Here is a 19,606-nt window from a genome sequence, read left to right as displayed (position 1 = left end):
GAACACAAGTGAGTTTGAGTTTCTGACCTTGAGGGATAGACACAGGGCAAGAGCTGTGTCCAGTCGTCTCGGCTCGGCCCCAGGGGCACAGTGCAGTGGGAGAGATGGTGGGTTCTAATATGATGTGGTAGGTGGTAGGTAGGTAGCTGAATGCTGTGGAAACAGAGGGGAGCGGCATAGAATCTGACTGGGAGATTTGGGGAAGCTTGTCTGGAGGGCACATGTCATGAGGGATGGTGAGAAGTAGCCTGTGGAAAGGGATTTTGGTGCAGGAACCAGCCTAAGGCATGGCAACTTGAGAGACCATGGTCATGTGACATAATTGCTCTGAGTGGGAAAATGGAACGTATGTGGCCCCTGCAGTTGTTGTCATCCTAAGATTCTGTAAGTAGCGGGGTTTAGCTGAATGGCCATAAGTGCCCCCAAAATACCCACACACATTTGAGGTTTGGGTCAGAAAATGCTCTGAAAATGGCCATTTTCTGCAACAAGGTTTTGCATCCTGGGAACAGAAATGGAAATGAACGGATGGTCAGGGTGAAACGTTGCTGGACCCGCAGACACGGAGAAAGGCAGAGTGGCAAGGGAGTCCCCGGTGTCAGCAAGAGCCATGGAAAATGCCAAGTGTTGCACCATTGAGCACAACTGGCATTCACACGTGGCTGGCGGGAGTGTTACGTTGGTTCAATCACTTTGGAGAAAACTGGCAGGATCAACTAACTAGCGGAAGGTCTAGCCTATACCCAGGCTGTTCCGCTGATATGTTTATACCCAACAGAAATATGCTCACCAACAGGCTTGGCCTGGAGCTCTCCAGATGCCCGAGAGTACTCGAATGGATACCCACGTGGTGGGTTCTGCCTCCCACATGTTCACATCCTGTGAATATGTTGCATTACATAGCAAAGGGGGATTAGGCAGGAAATGGGATTAACAGGTGAACCATCTGACATTAAAGAGATTATCCTGGATTATCGGGGTGGGTCAAATGTATCACAAATTTCCTTAAATGAGGAAGAGGGGGACAGAAGGGTCAGAGACAGTGGTAAGAGAAAGACTCCACCAGTCTATACTGGCTTTGGAGACGGAAGGAGCCGTGAGCCCAGGAATGCGGGCGGCTGCTGGAAGCCGAGAAGGTGAGGAAACACTCTTTCTTAACCTAGAGCCTTTGGGAAGGAAGGCAGTCCTGCTGACACCTGGATTTTGGCTCAGGAGACCCATTTCTGACCTCTGACCTCCAGAACTGTAAGATCATGGATTTGTGCTGTTTTAAAACTCTGAATCTGTGGCGATTTGTTACAGCAAGAATGAGAAACTAACACGCGGAATATTCATACGGTGGAATACTACACAGCAATGAGGACGGAGGATTTGCAATTACATGTAACAATATGGCTGAGAACATGCTGTATGATTTAATTTATGTAAGTATAAAGATGGGCAAAATGAATGCATGCTATTAGAAGATAGGAGAATGGTTACTCTGGGCTGAGGGTGGCCATGGGGTGCTAACGGACCGGAAGGGGGCGTGAGGAAGTTCTGAGATGCTGGTTATGCGGGCGTGTTCGTTTGCAAAGATTCACTGAGCTGTACACTTAACCATATTTGTACTTTCCTCTATGTATGTTATGCTTCAATAGAATGTGTGTGCGTATTTTGAGGGGCATGAAGGAAATTGATTTTTAACTAGGTACTAATTATTTAAGTGTTTGGCTCTTGGTCTTGGTAAGGGTGGAAAGTCGGCCGAGAGGATAGGGAGAAGGTGGAAAGATGCAGAGAGAAGGTGGAAAGATGGGGGAAGGGGAGGCCTAGGGACACTTCCTGGAGGTAATGCTTAGGCAGAGTATGTAATGTTGGGGAGCCTGGATGCTGTGGAGCAGGGGTGGACATCTTGGGGGCCCAGAGTTGAGTCATTCCATATATATTTCCCGAACTAGTGATGTTTCATGGGGAGTTCTCAGGGATATCAGCCTCACGGGTGGGGCTGATGAAGGGGGTTGCTGAATGGTCCAGGAAGGTATTACTGACAAAAGTGTGGAATTTAGATGAGAGGCAAAGGGGACATGGACGCTCTGGGGGGATGGGCAGGGTGGGTGGAGTGTATTCTGAGAGAGCCAGACTACACTTAAGGCATTGTTTCCCCGAGGGGCGCCTGGGTGGCGCAGTCGGTTAAGCGTCCGACTTCAGCCAGGTCACGATCTCACGGTCCGTGAGTTCGAGCCCCCCGTCAGGCTCTGGACTGATGGCTCAGAGCCTGGAGCCTGTTTCCGATTCTGTGTCTCCCTCTCTCTCTGCCCCTCCCCCGTTCATGCTCTGTCTCTCTCTGTCCCAAAAATAAATAAACGTTAAAAAAAAAACAAGTTAAAAAAAAAAAAGGCATTGTTTCCCCGAAATAACTTTAAGGTGGTACTTTGGGTGAACTGTTCAAATAAAAAAATTTTTTTAAATGTTTATTTTTGAGAGTGAGAGAGTGAGAGAGAGAGAGAGAGAGAGAGAGAGAGAGAGAGAATGAGTGGGGGAGGGGCAGAGAGAGAGGGAGACACAGAATCCAACACAGGCTCCAGGCTCTGAGCGGTCAGCACAGAGCCCCACATGGGGCTCGAACTCAGGAGTAGTGAGATCATGACCTGAGCTGAAGTCGAACACTTAACTGACTGAGCCGCCCAGGTGCCCCTCTACCCCCTGGAGTTTGAGTCAGTTGCCCAGGAAGTTGCAGTTCTAACAGGGTGCCAGGTGGTGCTAATATTGTTGGTCCAGAGGCCACACCGAGAACCACTGATGTAGAGATGGCAGTGGGTGGAGAGTTTGTGACCAGTCGTGGGTGTGGAATATGGGGCTGGAGGGGCAGGGGGTCAGCAACCTTCAGGAAGGGGAGGAGCATGTATATGGGCGGTGACACCTAGGCAGAGGCAGAGGCAGATTCAGCCTTACCTGGCAGAGGGTGGAGTGAGCCGGTGCTGGGGTGGGCACACAGTGCCAAGTGGGATGCCCAGGAAGGCTGCAGCTGGGGCTGCTTCCTCGAAGTCAGGGAGCTAATACCCAGCCCCAGCACCCGCAGCTTAGCAATGATGTAGGAAAAGGGAAGTAAATCCAGACCTTCTGACAGTGCCTAGGGAGACTACCGACTCTAGTTTTTCTCCCCTTTTGATTAGCTCTGAAAGGAAGGAAACCAACATCTGAGCACCCACTGCCTCTCAGGAATTTTATATGCCGTATCACATTTAATCATTACGGTCCGTGATGTAGGTATCATCAATCTGTTTTAAGAATGAGGAGGAGCACCTGGGTGGCTCAGTTGGTTGAGTGCCTGGCTTCAGCTCAGGTCATGATCTCACCGCTCGTGAGTTCAAGCCCCGCGTCAGGTTCTGTGCTGACAGCTCAGAGCCTGGAGCCTGCTTCAGATTCTGTGACTCTGTCTCTTTCCACCCCTCCCTGCTCTCTCTCTCTCTCTCTCTCTCTCTCAAAAATAAACAAACATTAAAAAAAAAAAAAAAAAGAATGAGGAAACGGAGGCCCTGAGAAGTGAAGAGACTTGCCCATTGTTACCTAGGCAAACCTGTGATGCAGTCAGCCCTAGGGTTGACTAATTAAATTTCTTGTTTGTTCCCCACTCCCTCAATATTATTGCAACATGCAATTCATTTTACGTTCTTTTTTTCGTAGGAAGTACATGTGCCTGTAATCACCACCTCTACCATTAGATGGCGCAGGTGACCTTTCACCCAGTTAATGCATCAGCCATGAGAGGCTGGGTGGGTGGGGACCTCAATTAAATCTCCCTTTCTTTAATTTATTTGTTTAAATTTTAGTCAGAAGTGAGCTTGAAACATTGACAACCATTATAAACTTACCCTAGAAATAAACACAGGTAGCTGGATCTGTGTGTGTCTGTGGCCAATTGTATAATTGGGATTGTTCAAGTTGACAACCATGTAAAATGCCACGTTTATCAAAAGATAGGTGGTAAAAATGTGCTTATTTATAGCTTACAAATATATTACTAAATTTTAATAGTAATGGTAGCAATTGTTTAGGGCTTAGGCAAACAAAAGGCTTTTTTTGGGTGAGGAATATTCTTTCACTGATACTTTTTAGAATTGCAGGTATATGGTCATAATAAAAAGCAGACCAACTACTAGTTCATTATTAAAAAAAAAATCTCCATAGGGGTGCCTGGGTCGCTCAGTCAGTTAAGTGTCCAACTTCGGCTCAGGTCATGATCTCAGGGTTTATGGGTTCGAGCCCCGCATCAGACTCTGTGCCGACAGCTCAGAGCCTGGAGCCTGCTTCAGATTCTGTGTCTCCCTCTCTCTCTGCCCCTCCCCTGCTTGTGCTCTGTCTCTCAAAAATAAATAAACATTAAAAAAAATCTCAATAAACAACTGACTCCCTTGTTGCCTGCACCCAAAGGGAACCAATCTGACCACACCACCCTTGGTACCACAGGTACCTACTATCCTGGGGCTTTCATTCTGTTTTAGGAATGAGGAACTAAGGCCAGAGAGGCAGTGTGCCTCCATTACATCACAGGAGTGCTGATGGCTGGTCTAGAACTAGAAGTCAGGTGCTCTGACTCCTTGTCCAGTGCTCTTTGTGCCACATCATTCTATTTGAGAAGTGGTGGCAGTTACAGCCATCTTGTTTGTCATGTCTCTGTGTATAAAAACCTTGAGCCTGACACCATGGCCAAGAGCCTAGCTCCCTCCTGCTGTGCCACTTACAGGATGAGCATAGCAGTGAGCTTGCGGTGCAGGGGGAGACTCAGAAAATTACTGTGTGAGTGAGGAAAAGAAGGAAAGAAATGCCCTCCAGACACTTTAGAAGCTTACCATTCCTGAATGTGGGGGGAGCAGTCGGGCAGCCATCTGGTGGTAGATTGATTACATTGGACCCCTTCCATCATGGAGAGCATCGATTTGGTCATCATTGGAATAGACACTTATTCTGGATGAGGATTTGCCACCCTTTCCTGAAATACTTCTGCCAGCCCAACCATCTGTGTGCTCACAGAATACCTCATTCACTGTCGTGGTATTCTACAAAATATTGCTTCTGATTGGGGATCTCATTTCAGAGCAGTATAAGAGCAGCAACAGATTTGTGCTGGTGGGAATTCACTAGTCTTACCACATGCCCTATAACCCGGAAGCAGTTGATCTGATGGGACATGGGATGGCCTCCTGAAGGCTTGGTTATGGTACCCGTTGTCCTGGAAGGTTGAGTTCTGTCTTACAGGATGCACTATAAGCTTTAGATCTGTGACTGTCTCCCATAGTAATCAACCTTCTCAGTCCTCTACCTTACCTTTGGTTAAGGTCAGTTAAGTTGGTTCAGTTACCTTGAGGCAAGTCACTCCTCTAACTTACCTGCAGAAACTTTGAGGTTAGCTGGTTTGAAGGCATTCGTTCTGATGGAGGTATGCTTCCATCGGGAAACACAATGAGTCCATTGAACTGAGACTGCCATCCGGCCATGTTGAGCCCCTTGTGTCTCTGAACCAAAGGGAAGTTGGGTTGCTGCTACAAAGTGGGAGCAGAAGAACTATATCTGCAACTTTGGGGTACCTCTGAGAACAGTTGACCCTTGAACAACGTCAGGGGGCTAGGGATGGTGACCCCCTTACACATACACAGTAGAAAATCTGTGTACATAGTACAAAGTTAGAAAAAATGAAGTCCTCTTTGGCCCAGCATTTCAACTGTGGTGATGTCAGTCCAGTCCCCATCATATCTCACCAGACTTCCCTGTTACCATTCTTACCTCCTCCCAGTCCAAAGGCTCATGCTCTGTTTGAGTCCACTGATTAGCTCAAACACCCCTCCAGGTCCTCTGGGTCAAGGACAGTCTTCTAACATGATCTGCTGGCTGTTCTCACTTCCTCCTCCAGCCCATCTCCATATTCTCTGCCCACTGCCACCCAGGCTTTCAGATCCCAGAGCTTGCAGATGCCCTCTGGCCTCAGGGCTTCGTCCGGAATTCTCCCACCCCCAGACTCCCACCCAGATGCACTACTCTTCATCTGATGGCAGGTTGGGCGTCATCTCACGGAAGTCTTCTTGGGCTCCCAGAATCCTAAGTGGTTCTGTTATGCCCAGAATTCGTGATCCCCAAAGACCACTAGGGAGCCGAGTCCGATGCAAAAGCAAAGAGCCTTTATTTGAGCTAGCTCGAGCTCAATCCCCTACCTGCACCGACGCAGCGGTGAGATACCAGGGAAAGAGAGCGAGTTTCAAAAGGACAAAGGTTTTATTGGGGCCTGGGGGCAGTTGGTGAGGTAATGGCTATGGCCTCAGCCGATTGGCTGGGGAAGGGTCCTGGGGAAGGGTCCGAGTCCTGTTAGGCAGGTGAGGGGGGTTACTCAAGGGGAGGAGGTGTGGTCAAGGTGAAGGACACAGAACAAGATGGAGTCGGCTGGCGTAGGCCCGCCCTTTCAGTTCCTTTACAGCTCTCACTACTTTCAGTAATTATAAAATCTGGCGATTCTTTGTTTTTCATTGATGTCTGCCTCTCATAGGAGACCATGGACTCCCCAAGGGCAGGGACTGTGTCTGTGTGACTCACTGTTGGCATCCCAGAGCCAACACAGAGGTTGGCACATAGTAGGCATTCATTATTTAATGAACAAATTAATACAAGAGAAGGACGTGTGTTAGAAAACTCTTGGATGAGGAAAGTGTATGATGTTCTGGGAAAACCCTGCACGAGATGCTTGGTTTCCTGAGAATACACAGTTGGAAATGTTAGGAGGGGCCAGATCACGGGGGGCCTTGTTGGCCACATTAAGTGGACTGGTTCAGATTGTTCAGATCCAGAGAACCATGGAAAGTGGCAAAATGGAGAAGTGATGTGTGTGCCAGGCAGCCCCTTTGGCTGTCTCTGCAGTGGTAAAGGGAGAAGTGGGGGCCGGGAGACCCCAAGATGGGCTGACACCACAGTCCTGATTAGGGTCTTGCTGGTTTGAGCTGGGGTCGTGGTGATGGTGATGGGATGTAGGAATGGAGTCAGCATTTGTGGCAATTAATCTAACACAGTGGCTCTTAGCCCTTCTTCCCTGAAAAGAAAAGAAAAAAAACAAACCATTGTGTCTGTATAAGAGAGATGGTAATGGCACCCCGGAGGGGCCTGGTGGGGACTGAGTGCGTTCTACAGACACATCCTTTGATCACAAAGAGAGTTTTGCAAATGGTCCCTCCAGAGGCAGTCACCAGGACATGATTACACAGCCCAGAGGCTTGGGGCAGAGACAGGGGCAGGGCCCTCATCCCTACGGCCAGGAGCTGTGGGGACAGCAGCAGAGCCTGGCAATGGTGAATGGAAAATTGGCTTGTTATGCAGTAAATCTCTCTCCAGCACTTCTTCATTTAGGCTTTGCCACGGAGCCAGCGGAAGGAGCTGGGAGACCCTGGAGCCTGAGAAGCCCCTGGAGCCTCAGCCGGAGCCAGGAAGGGGCTGCTGCTCTGGCTAGGCAGGGATGGCGAGAGTTGGGTGTGTGCCATCCACCAGGAACAGGCTGCCCGGGGACCTGCTGCACTTGAGCTGTCCCAACACATGCGTCACACTTTCTCTCCATCCCTTAGGAGCCTTGTAATTGGTTGCAGAGTTGGAGGGCGGGGCCGCCAGGTCACCTAGCTCTTTTCTTAAGGTAAGTTGGTTGAGAGATGACTGGGAAGATGCGAGGAGAAAACCTATATAATAGCTACTGTAGATTGAATGCTTACTCCATGCCCTGAGTCAGGCTTTTTAATGCTACTCATTCAGCCTGAGCTAGGTTCCTTTCTTTCTCTCCCATCATGCTCTGTACTTCTCCTTTAGAACACTTACCAGAAGTGTAACAGAGGTATTCATTCATAAGTCTATACAGTTAATATCTGTCTTTCCTGCTAGACTGTAAACTCCATGAGGGCAGGGACTGGGTCTCATCCTTTGCTGTGGCTTCAGCACCTACCGTGCCACCTGCAGCGTAGTTGGTTTGCGCTAAGCGTTGGTTGAGATGAATGAGATGAATGATCCTCACCACAGCCCAGTGAAGCGGCTACTGTTATTCTCCTCATTTCAGGATAGAGAGGTGGGAGCGGCCAAGCCACAGAGCCTGAAGGTGGCACTCAGGATCCAGACTTACAATGCCAAGGAGTGGGCATGGGGCCCAAGTATGGCTGATACAAGTCAACCCGGGGAAAGTGAGACCCTTGCTCTTTCTGGCCCTTGCCTGTTAGGATGTGAGACCAAGGCTGCTGGTGGCTGTGATTCCAGCCTAGTAGGGAGCTGGTCTGAAGGCATGGTGTCAGAGAGAAGCAAAGATGAGCGAGAGACCCAGCCATCCCTTTGCCCGGTCTGCAGCTGGGAATGGAGCAGATACACGCCTCTTAGGCTTGGGCTGGCCTGGCTCACACCCCTTATACTTGTAATGGAGAGTGCTGATGAACATGGTATCAAACCCATCCCTTCTGCTGGTGTAGCCAGAAGAGAGCCAATGACCTGGCTTTGGTTCCCAGTCTACCGGCACTCAGTCTGTGACAGAGCAAGTTCTTCTCTACCTCTGGGTCTCAGCTTCCTCAGCTGTCAAGTGGGCATGGTCATCTCCAGCTCTCAGGCAGGAGTGGGAAGTGCTGAGAGAGGAATAGGGAGAGGGGAATAGGGAGAGGAGGGCGGCAGGGGAGCTCATGAACTGGGTTTGCAGTCGTGTTGAGTTTGAGGTATGAACTCGCCCAGGCAGTTGGAGGAATAGGTCTGGAAGCTACAAGACTTCTCAAGCTCTCCCATCCCCAGGACGCAGGAAAGATGGGTAGATTGATGGATTCCCCTCCTCCTTGTTTTTCCTCTCTGGCCATTGTGAGCCTGGGGCTGTGTCCGTAAGGGAAATAAGGATAAGCACTGATTACTTACCCTGAGCGAGACTCTTTTTCAAGACCTGACATATTTCAGCTTATTGAGGCCCTATAACAACCCAATGGAATAAATACTGTTGGGGGGCCCCCCCCCCCCCCCACTTTACCTATGGGAACCCAGAGGCCCAGAGATCATAAGGAGCCTGTTGTGTGAGGTCGGGTGGCAGAGCCCAGATCTGAACCCAGGCAGACTGAACAAGAGCTGCATTCTTAACCAGTATCCCACAGCATCCTCCTGTGCACGCCGGGGGCTGTGTTTTTGTGAGCATCAGGGACTCCATACTGGGACGCTCATCACTGCGGGCTGACAGAAAACTATGCCATCCTGACCCTGTGACAGCACATTATGGTGGCACAAAGATTTTTAGCAGAATTCACATTAGAGATTTTGGGAACCAGAAAATGAAATTTGACAGCTGACGACAAAGGCATCTGAGTCTTACTTTTTGCACTCATGTGGGTGAGACCCTGGGTTGTTGTCATGCTGCTGAGTCCTGTTTCCCTGTGACCCCCGGGGGAGCTCAGCTGTTTTAGCTCTGTGAGAATGTCCCTAGGCGTCGAGGCGGGCTGCGCGCAGGAGGTTCAAATGCAGGGAGGAGACTTGGTACAGACAGGGGTTCGCAAAAGTATTCGGGGAGGGAGAGCCAAGGAAGAGCGGGTAGGCTCAGCTTCAGGCTGCCTCGTTCCAGATTCTCCTCTGTTAATTCAAACGAGGTGGTTGTTTTACTGGAATAGGCTCGTTGACAGGATTGTAGCAGCTTTCTTTCTTCTCAGGCTTCCCCCCCCCCTTACTTTTAAATTATACTTGAAACAGATACAGAAATCCATGGAAGATGAATGTATGGCATAATGAATTCCTATCAGGTGACCATTCGGGTAAATCAGCACTCCGGTCAAGAAATGGCGTAGCTCCCTTCTTCTCCCCATCCCAACTTTTATGGTAATCGCTTCCTCACATTCCTGAGTAAACTTTACCACCCAAGAGCACCTTTTTAAACCCTGCCATTCAGTCTTACCCACTTTTGAAAATTAAGCAAAAATTTTCAGGGCGCCTGGGTGGCTTAGTTGGTTGAGCGTCTGACTTTGGTTCAGGTCATGATCTCTCTGCTCATGGGTTCGAGCCTTGTGTTGGGCTTGGTGCTGACAGCTCAGAACCCGGAGCCTGCTTTGCATTCTGTCTCTGTCTCTCTCTCTCCCTCCCCGCTCAGGCTCTGTTTCTCTCTCTCTCTCAAAAATAAATAAACATTAAAAAAATTAAACAAATCTTTAGTTGTAGTAAAAAAAAAAGTACAATTTTTCATTGTACACATCAATTTATACACAGCATAAAATTCAGCATCTTAACCATTTTGAGTGTATACTTCAGTGGTGTGAGGTTTGTTCCTACTGGCTGTGCGTGCCTCACCACCATCCCTCTCCAGGACTTTCTCACTTTGCCAAACTGAAACTCTTACCCATTGAACAACTCCCCATTCCGTTGACCCCCACCCCTGATAACTTCCACTCCACTTTCTGTCTCTCTAAATTTGACTGCTCTAGGCACCTCATATAAGTGGAGTCACACAGTATTTGTCTTTCTGTGACTGGCTTATTTCACTTAGCCTTAGTGTCCTCCGGGTTCATCCACATTGCTGCAGCATGTGACAGGATCTCCTTACTTTTTAAGGCTGAATTACATTCCAGTGTATGTGGGCACCACATTTTGTTTATCCATTCACCTGTGGATGGACCCTTGCTCTTGGCTAGTGTGAATGATGCTGCTATGAACGTGGGTGTGTACTTACCCACGTTTTTATTTGATATGTCTTTAAGGTCTCTTTTCATCCACGGATTCTCCCTCCATCCCTTTTGCCCGCTCTTTTAATTATTCATTTAAGATCCCAGGGGCGTTGGACCAGCAGACCTTCCCCAGTCTGCATGTTGCTGACTGCATACTGGTGCTGCCTGCAGTTCAGCATCTGTATTTACAATAAATTGGTAGTTGGATACAGAAGCTTGATCCATTCAGGTTGTGATTCTTTTAAATCCATAGGCGATGGTGTGTTCTTTCATCAAAAGGTGCACACAGTATTGTGTTGTTATTTTGCCTGTGTTCATGTAAGGCGTGATGCTAACAGCAGCTGATACTCATATACCTAGATCCATTAATTAATTTATAGGTACAAAATGGCGTTGTTGTTCGAATTTGCCCATTCCTTTTTCCCGTAATTAGCAGCAGCGACTTTCTTAACGGAGAGCCAATGGGGATTTTTGCGTAAGATTTTGTTTCAAGAACGGGTCCATTGCCTTAAAAACAATGAATACAAAAAAGAGCAGAGAACTTCTGGGTAATGATAACGGAGTGAATAGGTCAATTTTCTCTCTCTTAAAATTCTACTGAATTGACTGAAGGTGCAGGATCTGCAAAGACAGAGGAAGGAGAAGAGGTATAACAGCAACACAATGGTGGCTCGGTCGTAAAGGGGTTGGCATCTCTGAGAGCTTCTTGAGAAAAAGGTACATGAGAAGTCAATATTTTGAGACTTTTAGTAAATGAAAATGTCTTTACTTTACTCTCACATTTGATTGATAGTTTGACTGTGTATAGAATTCTGAGTTGGGAGTCCTTTTCCTTCAGAATCCCACTGCCTTCTGTGCGCCAGTGTTGCTGCCGAGAGAACACGAATTCCTAGCTCTTTGTAGGTGATGTTATTTTTATTCCTTCTGGGAGCTTGTGGGAACTTCTTTGCGTTCTCAGTATGCTGGAGCTCCACAGTGACTTAACTTGGTGGATTTATTTTCATGTGTCACGGAGAGAAATTCCAAAATGGTCAGTTGTAGGAGGTACAAGTTGGTAGCTCTTGGGAAGGCAAATGGCGGTGGTTGTGGAGGTTGACTGCCATTTTCGTAACTGATCTTACAGGATCATTTGACTATTTATGTGTATGTATCGCTTTGATGTAAAAATAAAAACTGAAAGGAAAAGACAAAGAAGGAGTGTGGGCTTAGGAGTAAGGCAGTCCAGGGTTTGAATCCTGGATCTCTTACTTGGTTAACAGGGTGTTGGTGAGTCACACAACAGCGACGAACCTCAGTTTTCTTACTTAAAATGGGGGTGGGTATTCCCACTCTGTCCAGATCACATGGTTGTGTGATAGAGGGTGTAGGGGATTTTGGAAGCTGTGAAGAGTGAACCCACAGGAAGTTAGCATTCCTGATAAGACATGACACAGAGGCTATGTTTTCAGCTGCCAGAGGACCTTGTGCAGATCAAGAGGGTGTCATTTCCTACGGTCCAGACTTCTCTTCTTTCCTCTTCCCTCTCTGTTCCCTGCTACTAGAGAAAGCCAGTTTGTTCCATGTGGTGGAAAGTGGGCCCCCATCGAGGCGCCTGGGTGGCTCAGTCGGTCAAGCATCTGACTTCGGTTCAGGTCATGATCTCGTGGTCCGTGAGTTCAAGCCCGGCATTGGGCTCTGTGCTGACAACTCAGAGCCTGGAGCCTGCTTCAGATTCTGTGTTTCCCTCTTTCTCTGCCTCTCCCCGCACTCACATTCTGTTTCCCTCTCTCTCAAAAATAAATATTTAAAAAAGAAAGAAAGAAAGAAAGAAAGAAAGAAAGAAAGAAAGAAAGAAAGAGGGCCCCCGTCAAATGTTAGCCTTTGCTGGGCCCCATTGTTATGTGTGGTGCTGACTTAATCACCTGGCCCCGGGACAGTCCTGTATCTCTCACGCTCTTGTTCTCCAGCTTCCAAGTCTGCTCTTCTGAAGCCATTTTCTTCTGGGAACTGAACCTGGAATTCAGGGAAGTTGCCAGCAGTCAGTCAGTAGAAGCCAGGCTTCCCCAAAGCATGACCAACAAGTGGAAGATGATAGCATATCTTAATTAAGATACTTGTGTGTGTACATGAGGAGATGCTAACAGTTTTCAATTCAAAGCTACTTGGCTGGAGTGTTGGGTTGAGAACGATTCTGAAGCTGAGCTCAGTGGAAAGGAGTCTGGTGATCAATCAGTATTAATGGACAAGGGAGGGGATAATGGTAGCCCACCCACAATCTACTTGTCCTCCCTGATAGAAATGTTTTTTCTTTTTTTAATCGGGGCATAACTTTGACATAATATCTTAAATTTAAGTGCGCAATGAGGTGTATTTTTTTTTTTAATTTTTTAAATGTTTTTATTTATTTTTGAGACAGAGAGAGACAGAGCATGAGCAGGGGAGGGGCAGAGAGAGAGAGGGAGACACAGAATCGGAAGTAGGCTCCAGGCTCTGAGCTGTCAGCACAGAGCCCGGCGCGGGGCTTGAACCATGAACTGTGAGATCGTGACCTGAGCTGAAGTCAGACACTTAACCGACTGAGCCACCCAGGCACCCCTAAGTGCACAACGAGGTGTATTTTTACACACACACACACACACACACACACACACACACACACACACACACATTACTACCATCTAGATCAAAATAAAGAATATTTCTAGAAGCCCAGAAGAATTCCCTTGTGTCCCTTTCAGTCACTACTCTCTCAAAGACGACCATTATTTTGATCTCTATTACTGTAGATTAGTTTTGCTTGTGTTTTACTTCATATAAATTGAATTAAATGGTATGCACTCTAGTGTCAAGCTTCTTTCACTCAGCATAATGCCTGTGTGATTTATTCATGTCTTGCTCATTATTCCATTGTATGGATACACCACAATCTGTTTATCCATTTCCCTATTGATGAACAGCAGACTCTTTTCCAAGTTTGGGCTGTTATGAATGAGGCTGTTTTTTTTTGTTTTTTTGTTTTTTTCAACGTTTATTTATTTTTGGGACAGAGAGAGACAGAGCATGAACGGGGGAGGGGCAGAGAGAGAGGGAGACACAGAACCGGAAACAGGCTCCAGGCTCTGAGCCATCAGCCCAGAACCCGACGCGGGGCTCGAACTCACGGACCGCGAGATCGTGACCTGGCTGAAGTCGGACGCTTAACCGACTGCGCCACCCAGGCGCCCCATGAATGAGGCTGTTTTAAATAGTTTTATACATGTCTTCTGGTGGACTAACCCCCTCATTTCTATTGAGAATTATATCACCCCAAATTCATTTTTTGAAGTCCTAACTCCTAATGTGATGGTATTAGGAGGTGGAGCCTTTCTGAGGTGATTAGGTTAAGGTGAGGCCATGAGGGTGGGACCCTCCTGATGAGATTAGTGTCTCTATAAGAAGAGGAAGGGGGGGGGTGCCTGGGTGGCTCAGTCAGTTAAGTGTTGGACTGAGATCAGGTCATGATCTCACGGTTTGGTTCGTGGGTTCAAGCCCTACATCGGGCTCCGTGCTGACAGCTCAGAGCCTGGAGCCTGCTTCAGATTCTGTGTCTCCCTCTCTCTCTGACCCTCCCTTGCTTGCGTGCACGTGTGCATGTGTGTGTGTACGTGCTCTCTCTCTTTCTCTCTCAAAAATAAATTTCTCTCTCTCTCTCAAAAACAAATATGTAAACCTTAAAGAAAAAGAAGAGGAAGAAACTCCAGACCTTCCTCTTTGCCGTGTGAGGATACAGCAAGAAGGCAGTTTTCTGCAAGCCAGGAAAAGGGACCTGATCATGCTGGCACCCTGATCTTGGACTTCCAAGCCTCCAAAACTATGAAAAATAAATGTCTGTTTTCAAACCACCCAGTCTATCCGGTCTGTGGTATTTTATTGTAGCAGCCAGAGCTAAGACAGTAATTTGTCTCTATCTCTATCCATATCTACATCTGTAGCAATAGCCATATAGTTCTACCTAGGAGAGAACTAGCTGGTTCATAGGGTAGGTGAATGGATTTCTACTCACAAAGCACTGAATTGCATCAAATGTGAATCGAGTCTCTGTTCACATCAAATACGCTGCTGGGCTCCCGGTCCGCATGAGGCTGTTGAACTCAGACTCTGACTCTGAGGTTGGACATCAGTTCAGCACAAGACTTTAAAGCAAACACTTTTATATAACCAGGCAGCTTGTTCTCTAACCTTTCACTGTTTTAATATTTGTAGCATATTTAATATTTTCAATTATGTAATTGAACTTTGGTTTTCTGCAGGCTTGAGTAAATCTTGAATTCCCTCTAATTCTTTCTTGACTTTTCAGGGGCTTGTCTAAAGTTTGTTTTGCCAGATGTCAAATCTTCAGTTCTCTTTAGTTGTCCTAGAGCAGATCTTGTCTGTGTCTGTTGGAAAGAGCCTTGGGATTCTTCCCTAGTCCACTAATGAGTTTTCTATGCCTGGAAATTATTATTTTTTTCCACCCAGATGGCAATTTCTCCAAAAAATGACCTCTTTTGCCCTAGATCTTTGCTTTTTGAAATAATAGCTGCTGTATATACCATTTGTATTGAAAGCTTATTATGTTGGCTCACTAAATACCTCTGGTTGTAGAAAATTTCTGACTTATAAACTTGCTTCTAATTTTAACAAGGGTCACACTTCTTGTTTTAGCAATGAAGAGCCTTGTTCATAGTGGATGCACAACAAATATTTGTTGAATCCACTTGATGAAAATCTTTTAAGGAGACATAACACAGAACTGTAACTAGAGGCTGTGGAAGTTTCCTTCCAGCTCCAAGGTTTTAAGGCAAAGCCCTCAGGTGATTTCCTCACCCTAAGTCCTGGGAATGGGCAGCTGGGGAAAGGGGTAAGCAACTGATTTTCATAGCAGAAAGGAGTGGATCTGCCTGGGCAGCAGTCCGGGGTCCCTGGTTGGGCACATTTATCTAGACGCCAGCTGGTCTGGCTCTGGACTGTTACGATAATTGGATTTCTAAATTCTGTCTTTCCTCAAGGATCGAGGACCTGGGTTTTCTGCTCCCATTACAGTTCATTTTGATTTCATAAACATTTTTGAGCATCTGCTAGGTCCCAGTTATTGTGCTAGGTGCTGGACAGCAAACATGAACATAATGGAAGCTGATCTATGATAGCCAGTCAGCTCTGTGACCCTGAGTTTGTTATTTCTCCTCTAGGGGCTCTATTTCCTTATCTGTAAAATGGGGCTGTAGCTTGGGGATTGCAGTTTATCTCTGGAGAAGCATTGAACTGTGCTATGCATCTGTTCTCATAGAGGGAAACTGAGGTCTGGGTGGGTGGACATACTGGACTGGTCACAGAGCTGGACCAGTTCAGTGCTTCCCTGGGTACAGTTTGCCCTCATCTCCTTGCAGATGGTGCCTGAAACTTCCGAGAGGGCCTCTGTGCTGTGTCCATCCCCATTTGTCCGGAGGCACTATCCTGATTGATCCAACAAAAGTGAGTGGTTTCTGTTTGGTGGGAGCCCCCCCGCTTTGCAGCCCCCCCCCCCCCCCCCCCGCCCCGACAGCAGGTCCACATGGCCCCACCCCACCCTTGAGCATCCACGCTGCCCTCACCCGCCTCTCCCTCTCCCCGGAACCCGCAGCGGCACCCCATCCATGTCCTGCCAGGTGGAGCCTGCAGGGAGCAAGTGTCTACAAACTGCCCAGAACCTTAGGTTCTGGACCGCTGCCCTGGCTGAGGTTGATAAATGTTCATTGATGAATGTTCATTGAAGATGAAACACCCTCCAAGGACCCAAACTGGCTTGGCAGAAGCCCCAAAGCAACCTAATAGTTGATTTTAAAAATTCTTCCTGCCCTGCCTGAAAATCCTCCAAACCTCCCCCAAGTCAATTTAAATACTGCTTCGGTTGTTTTCAATCTGCAGTCAGTCATTTACACCGTTGTCAGGCCTTTGCAGGCACCAGCCTGGGTCTAAGAATGGAACCCTGCCCCCACCAGCTGGATAAGCTGGCAAGCAGTTCACTGTGAGCTTCTCCAATTTCTGTCTGTAAGTAGGAAGAGCAGTACCTTCCTTGCAGGGTTACCTACAGACGATCCATGTCATATGAAATCTACAGCAGACGGTTTTGCCATTGTCGAGTGCAGTAAAATGGTTACAGGTGTGACATCTGGGGTCCGATTGCTTGGGTTCAAATCCCCGATCCCTGTCAGCAGGTGATGATGAGCAGCTTATTTACCTCTGGGCAGCAGTTGCTCATTGTTAGTGGTAACTACCGTTTTCATAATTTGTTGCATCCATCTTGGGGAGCTGGAGACAAGCCAGTGATCCGATGGGCGTTCTGTAACACGCAGCCATCACATTACTATTTTTTATTGTGGTATATATATCCATTTTAACCATTTTTAAGTGTACAATTCAGTGGCATTAATTTCTTTTGCAGTGTTATGCAATATCACCTCTATTTTCAAACAAACAAACTCTGTGCCCATTAAGCAATAATTCCCCATTCTTTCCTCCCTCTGGTCCCTGGTAACTTCTAATCTATTCTCTGTCTCTCTGAGTTTACCTATTCTAGATAGTTCATACAAGCCATCACTTATTTTAAGCATCCTTTGCAGATTTATAACAGCTCTTCAATGCAGGAATGTAAAATGTGTTATTTAGTTTGCTCATAAAATAATTAAATTTGGAATACTAAGTTTAATGGTAATTTTATTCAGGCAATAATTATAGATTTAGTAATTATACTTTTATTTCTAAAATGTGGGTTTTTTTTTTTGTAGAAAATATAGAAGAGTATAAAAGAAGAGGCTAAAAATCACCCATAATCCCAATAATGTTAATGTTTGGTATGTTTTTTAAAAAATTAGATTTACCATTACTCAACTTAGTACTGGAAATCCTACCCCTAGCAATCAGAGAGGAAAGAGAAATAAAAGGCATCCAAAGGAAGAAGTAAAACTGTCATTATTTGCAGATGACATGATACTATATAGAGAAAACTCTAAAGACTTCACCAAAAAACCTACTAATAAATGAATTCAGTAAATTTGCAGGATACAAAATCAATATACAGAGATCTGTTGCATTTCTTCTATACACTAACAATGAGCTAGCAGAAAGAGAAATTAAGAAAACAGTCTCTTTTACAATTTAATCAAAAAGAATAAAATGCCTAGGAATAAATTTAACCAAGGAGGTGAAAAACCTGTACTCCGAAAACTGTAACACATTAATGGAAGAAATTGAAGGTGATACAAATAAATGAAAAGCTATACCACGCTCATGGATTTCCAAAACACCCCAACTCACTGCTCCCTGGGGAATTCTCTTTCTAGCCATATGTGACTCTTTATTATCCTGATTTTTACAGGAGACCTGCCTTTTTTGCACCTTTATTCTCAAGATACACCTCCCCTGAATGCTCCCCCCACCCCATGCTTCAGTAAAAATATTTATTCAGCATTTTCTATGCTCTAGTCCCTAAACTAGGCATTAGGGAACAAGATAGATGGGAACCTGCCCTCATGGAGCTCCAGCCTAGGGGGAGAGGAGAGACATTAGGTAAACAAGCAATTACAAATGACAGTATCAGTGTTCTGAAGGGGGCACAGGGAGCCAGGAGACTGCATGACAGGGGAGGGGGCTGACTCAACCCGGAGTCAGGGAAGGCTTCCTGGAGGAGGTGTTGCATAGGAGGAGGAGGAGGACTAAGCCATGTTGAGAATGGCAGAAAGAGCATGCTAGCATAGGGACTGTCTTGTGCACAGAGTGTCACAGAGTGACAGTCTTATAAACTGAGAGAAGCCCCATGTGACTGAGGCCCCTTCTCTGGCCAATTTCGTGATACTTGTCAAAATCAAGTGACTGCTTGATTGTATCTCCTTAGCATGTTTGGAGAGTTTAAAGGGCATAGAGTGTTGCTAAACATCTCTTACAAACTTCTGTCTTTAAAAAAGATTTTTTTTTCAACGTTTATTTATTTTTGGGACAGTGAGAGACAGAGCATGAACAGGGGAGGGGCAGAGAGAGAGGGAGACAGAATCGGAAACAGGCTCCAGGCTCTGAGCCATCAGCCCAGAGCCTGACGCGGGGATCGAACTCACGGACCGCGAGATCGTAACCTGGCTGAAATCGGACGCTTAACCGACTGCGCCACCCAGGTGCCCCAAAAAAGATTTTTTTAAAGTGTTTAATTTTGAGAGAGAGAGAGAGAGAGAGAGAGAGAGAGAGACAGACAGAGACAGAGCAGGAGTGGGGAAGGAGCAGAGAGAGAGAGAGATACAGAATCCAAAGCAGGCTCCAGGCTCTGAGCTGTCAGCACAGAGCCTGATGCGGGGCTTGAACCCATGAACCACAAGATCATGACCTGAGCTGAAGTCGGCCGCTTAACCAACTGAGCCATCCAGGCGCCCCCAAACTTCTGTGTCTGTGTAGGTAGAATAATGAGCAAATTTACCCTTCCACCTTAAACAACTAAAAAAAAACAAAAACAAAAACAAAAACAAAACCCAAAAATGAAACAACTGTTTTCAGACATTGGACAACTGGTAATGTAGGATGGTGATTCCTTTGAGAGGGAAAACAAATATGATGAGCATTATAATTGCCTTGGCTTATAGGCTGGAGAGAGTTTCCAGGCCACAGAGCAGGAGGGGCACCCAAATGTAACATGTCATGAAGCTGAATTGTGGAGTTGAAGCTGAGAGATTGGGAGGCCAAGGTGGCTACAGTTTCCAGGGAGATGGGAGAGGAAATTGTTGCAGAGAGAGAGTAGTGAGGGATTTGCAGATGGTTCCTCCCTGTGATGCTCCATCCCATCCCTAGTCTTTAGCTGAACATCAATCAGGGCATGCTATAAACCATCTGAAGCTGGGGAAAGTTCCACCCAAATGGAGTAGACGAAACAATCCTTGGAGCTCCCACAGAGTTGGTGTTGACACCAGCCGGAGTAGAAAGCCTCC

General features: G+C 46.7%; 1 long non-coding RNA gene across 3 annotated transcripts; it reads left to right on the top strand.

Annotated features, from left to right (window-relative positions):
* Nucleotides 1–465: 465 nt before the first annotated feature.
* On the top strand, nt 466–16,160 carry LOC121037057 (uncharacterized). Of its 3 annotated transcripts, XR_005793593.1 has the most exons (4): nt 466–1,136; nt 1,303–1,424; nt 3,153–3,242; nt 5,888–6,067. It is a non-coding gene; the product is annotated as an uncharacterized LOC121037057 (long non-coding RNA). The 3 variants fall into 3 exon arrangements; XR_005793594.1 differs by lacking the exon at nt 3,153–3,242 and having other exon boundaries at nt 531–1,136; nt 5,888–6,064; XR_005793592.1 differs by lacking the exons at nt 3,153–3,242; nt 5,888–6,067 and adding an exon at nt 16,049–16,160 and having other exon boundaries at nt 536–1,136.
* The last annotated feature ends 3,446 nt before the right edge of the window (nt 16,161–19,606 follow it).

The sequence above is a fragment of the Herpailurus yagouaroundi genome, unplaced genomic scaffold, assembly GCF_014898765.1.
Source record: "Herpailurus yagouaroundi ecotype Mexico unplaced genomic scaffold, PumYag 163, whole genome shotgun sequence".
NCBI lineage: Eukaryota > Metazoa > Chordata > Mammalia > Carnivora > Felidae > Herpailurus > Herpailurus yagouaroundi.
The sequence above is the reverse complement of the archived record's forward strand: the minus strand, read 5'-3'. Positions and strand labels throughout refer to the sequence as shown.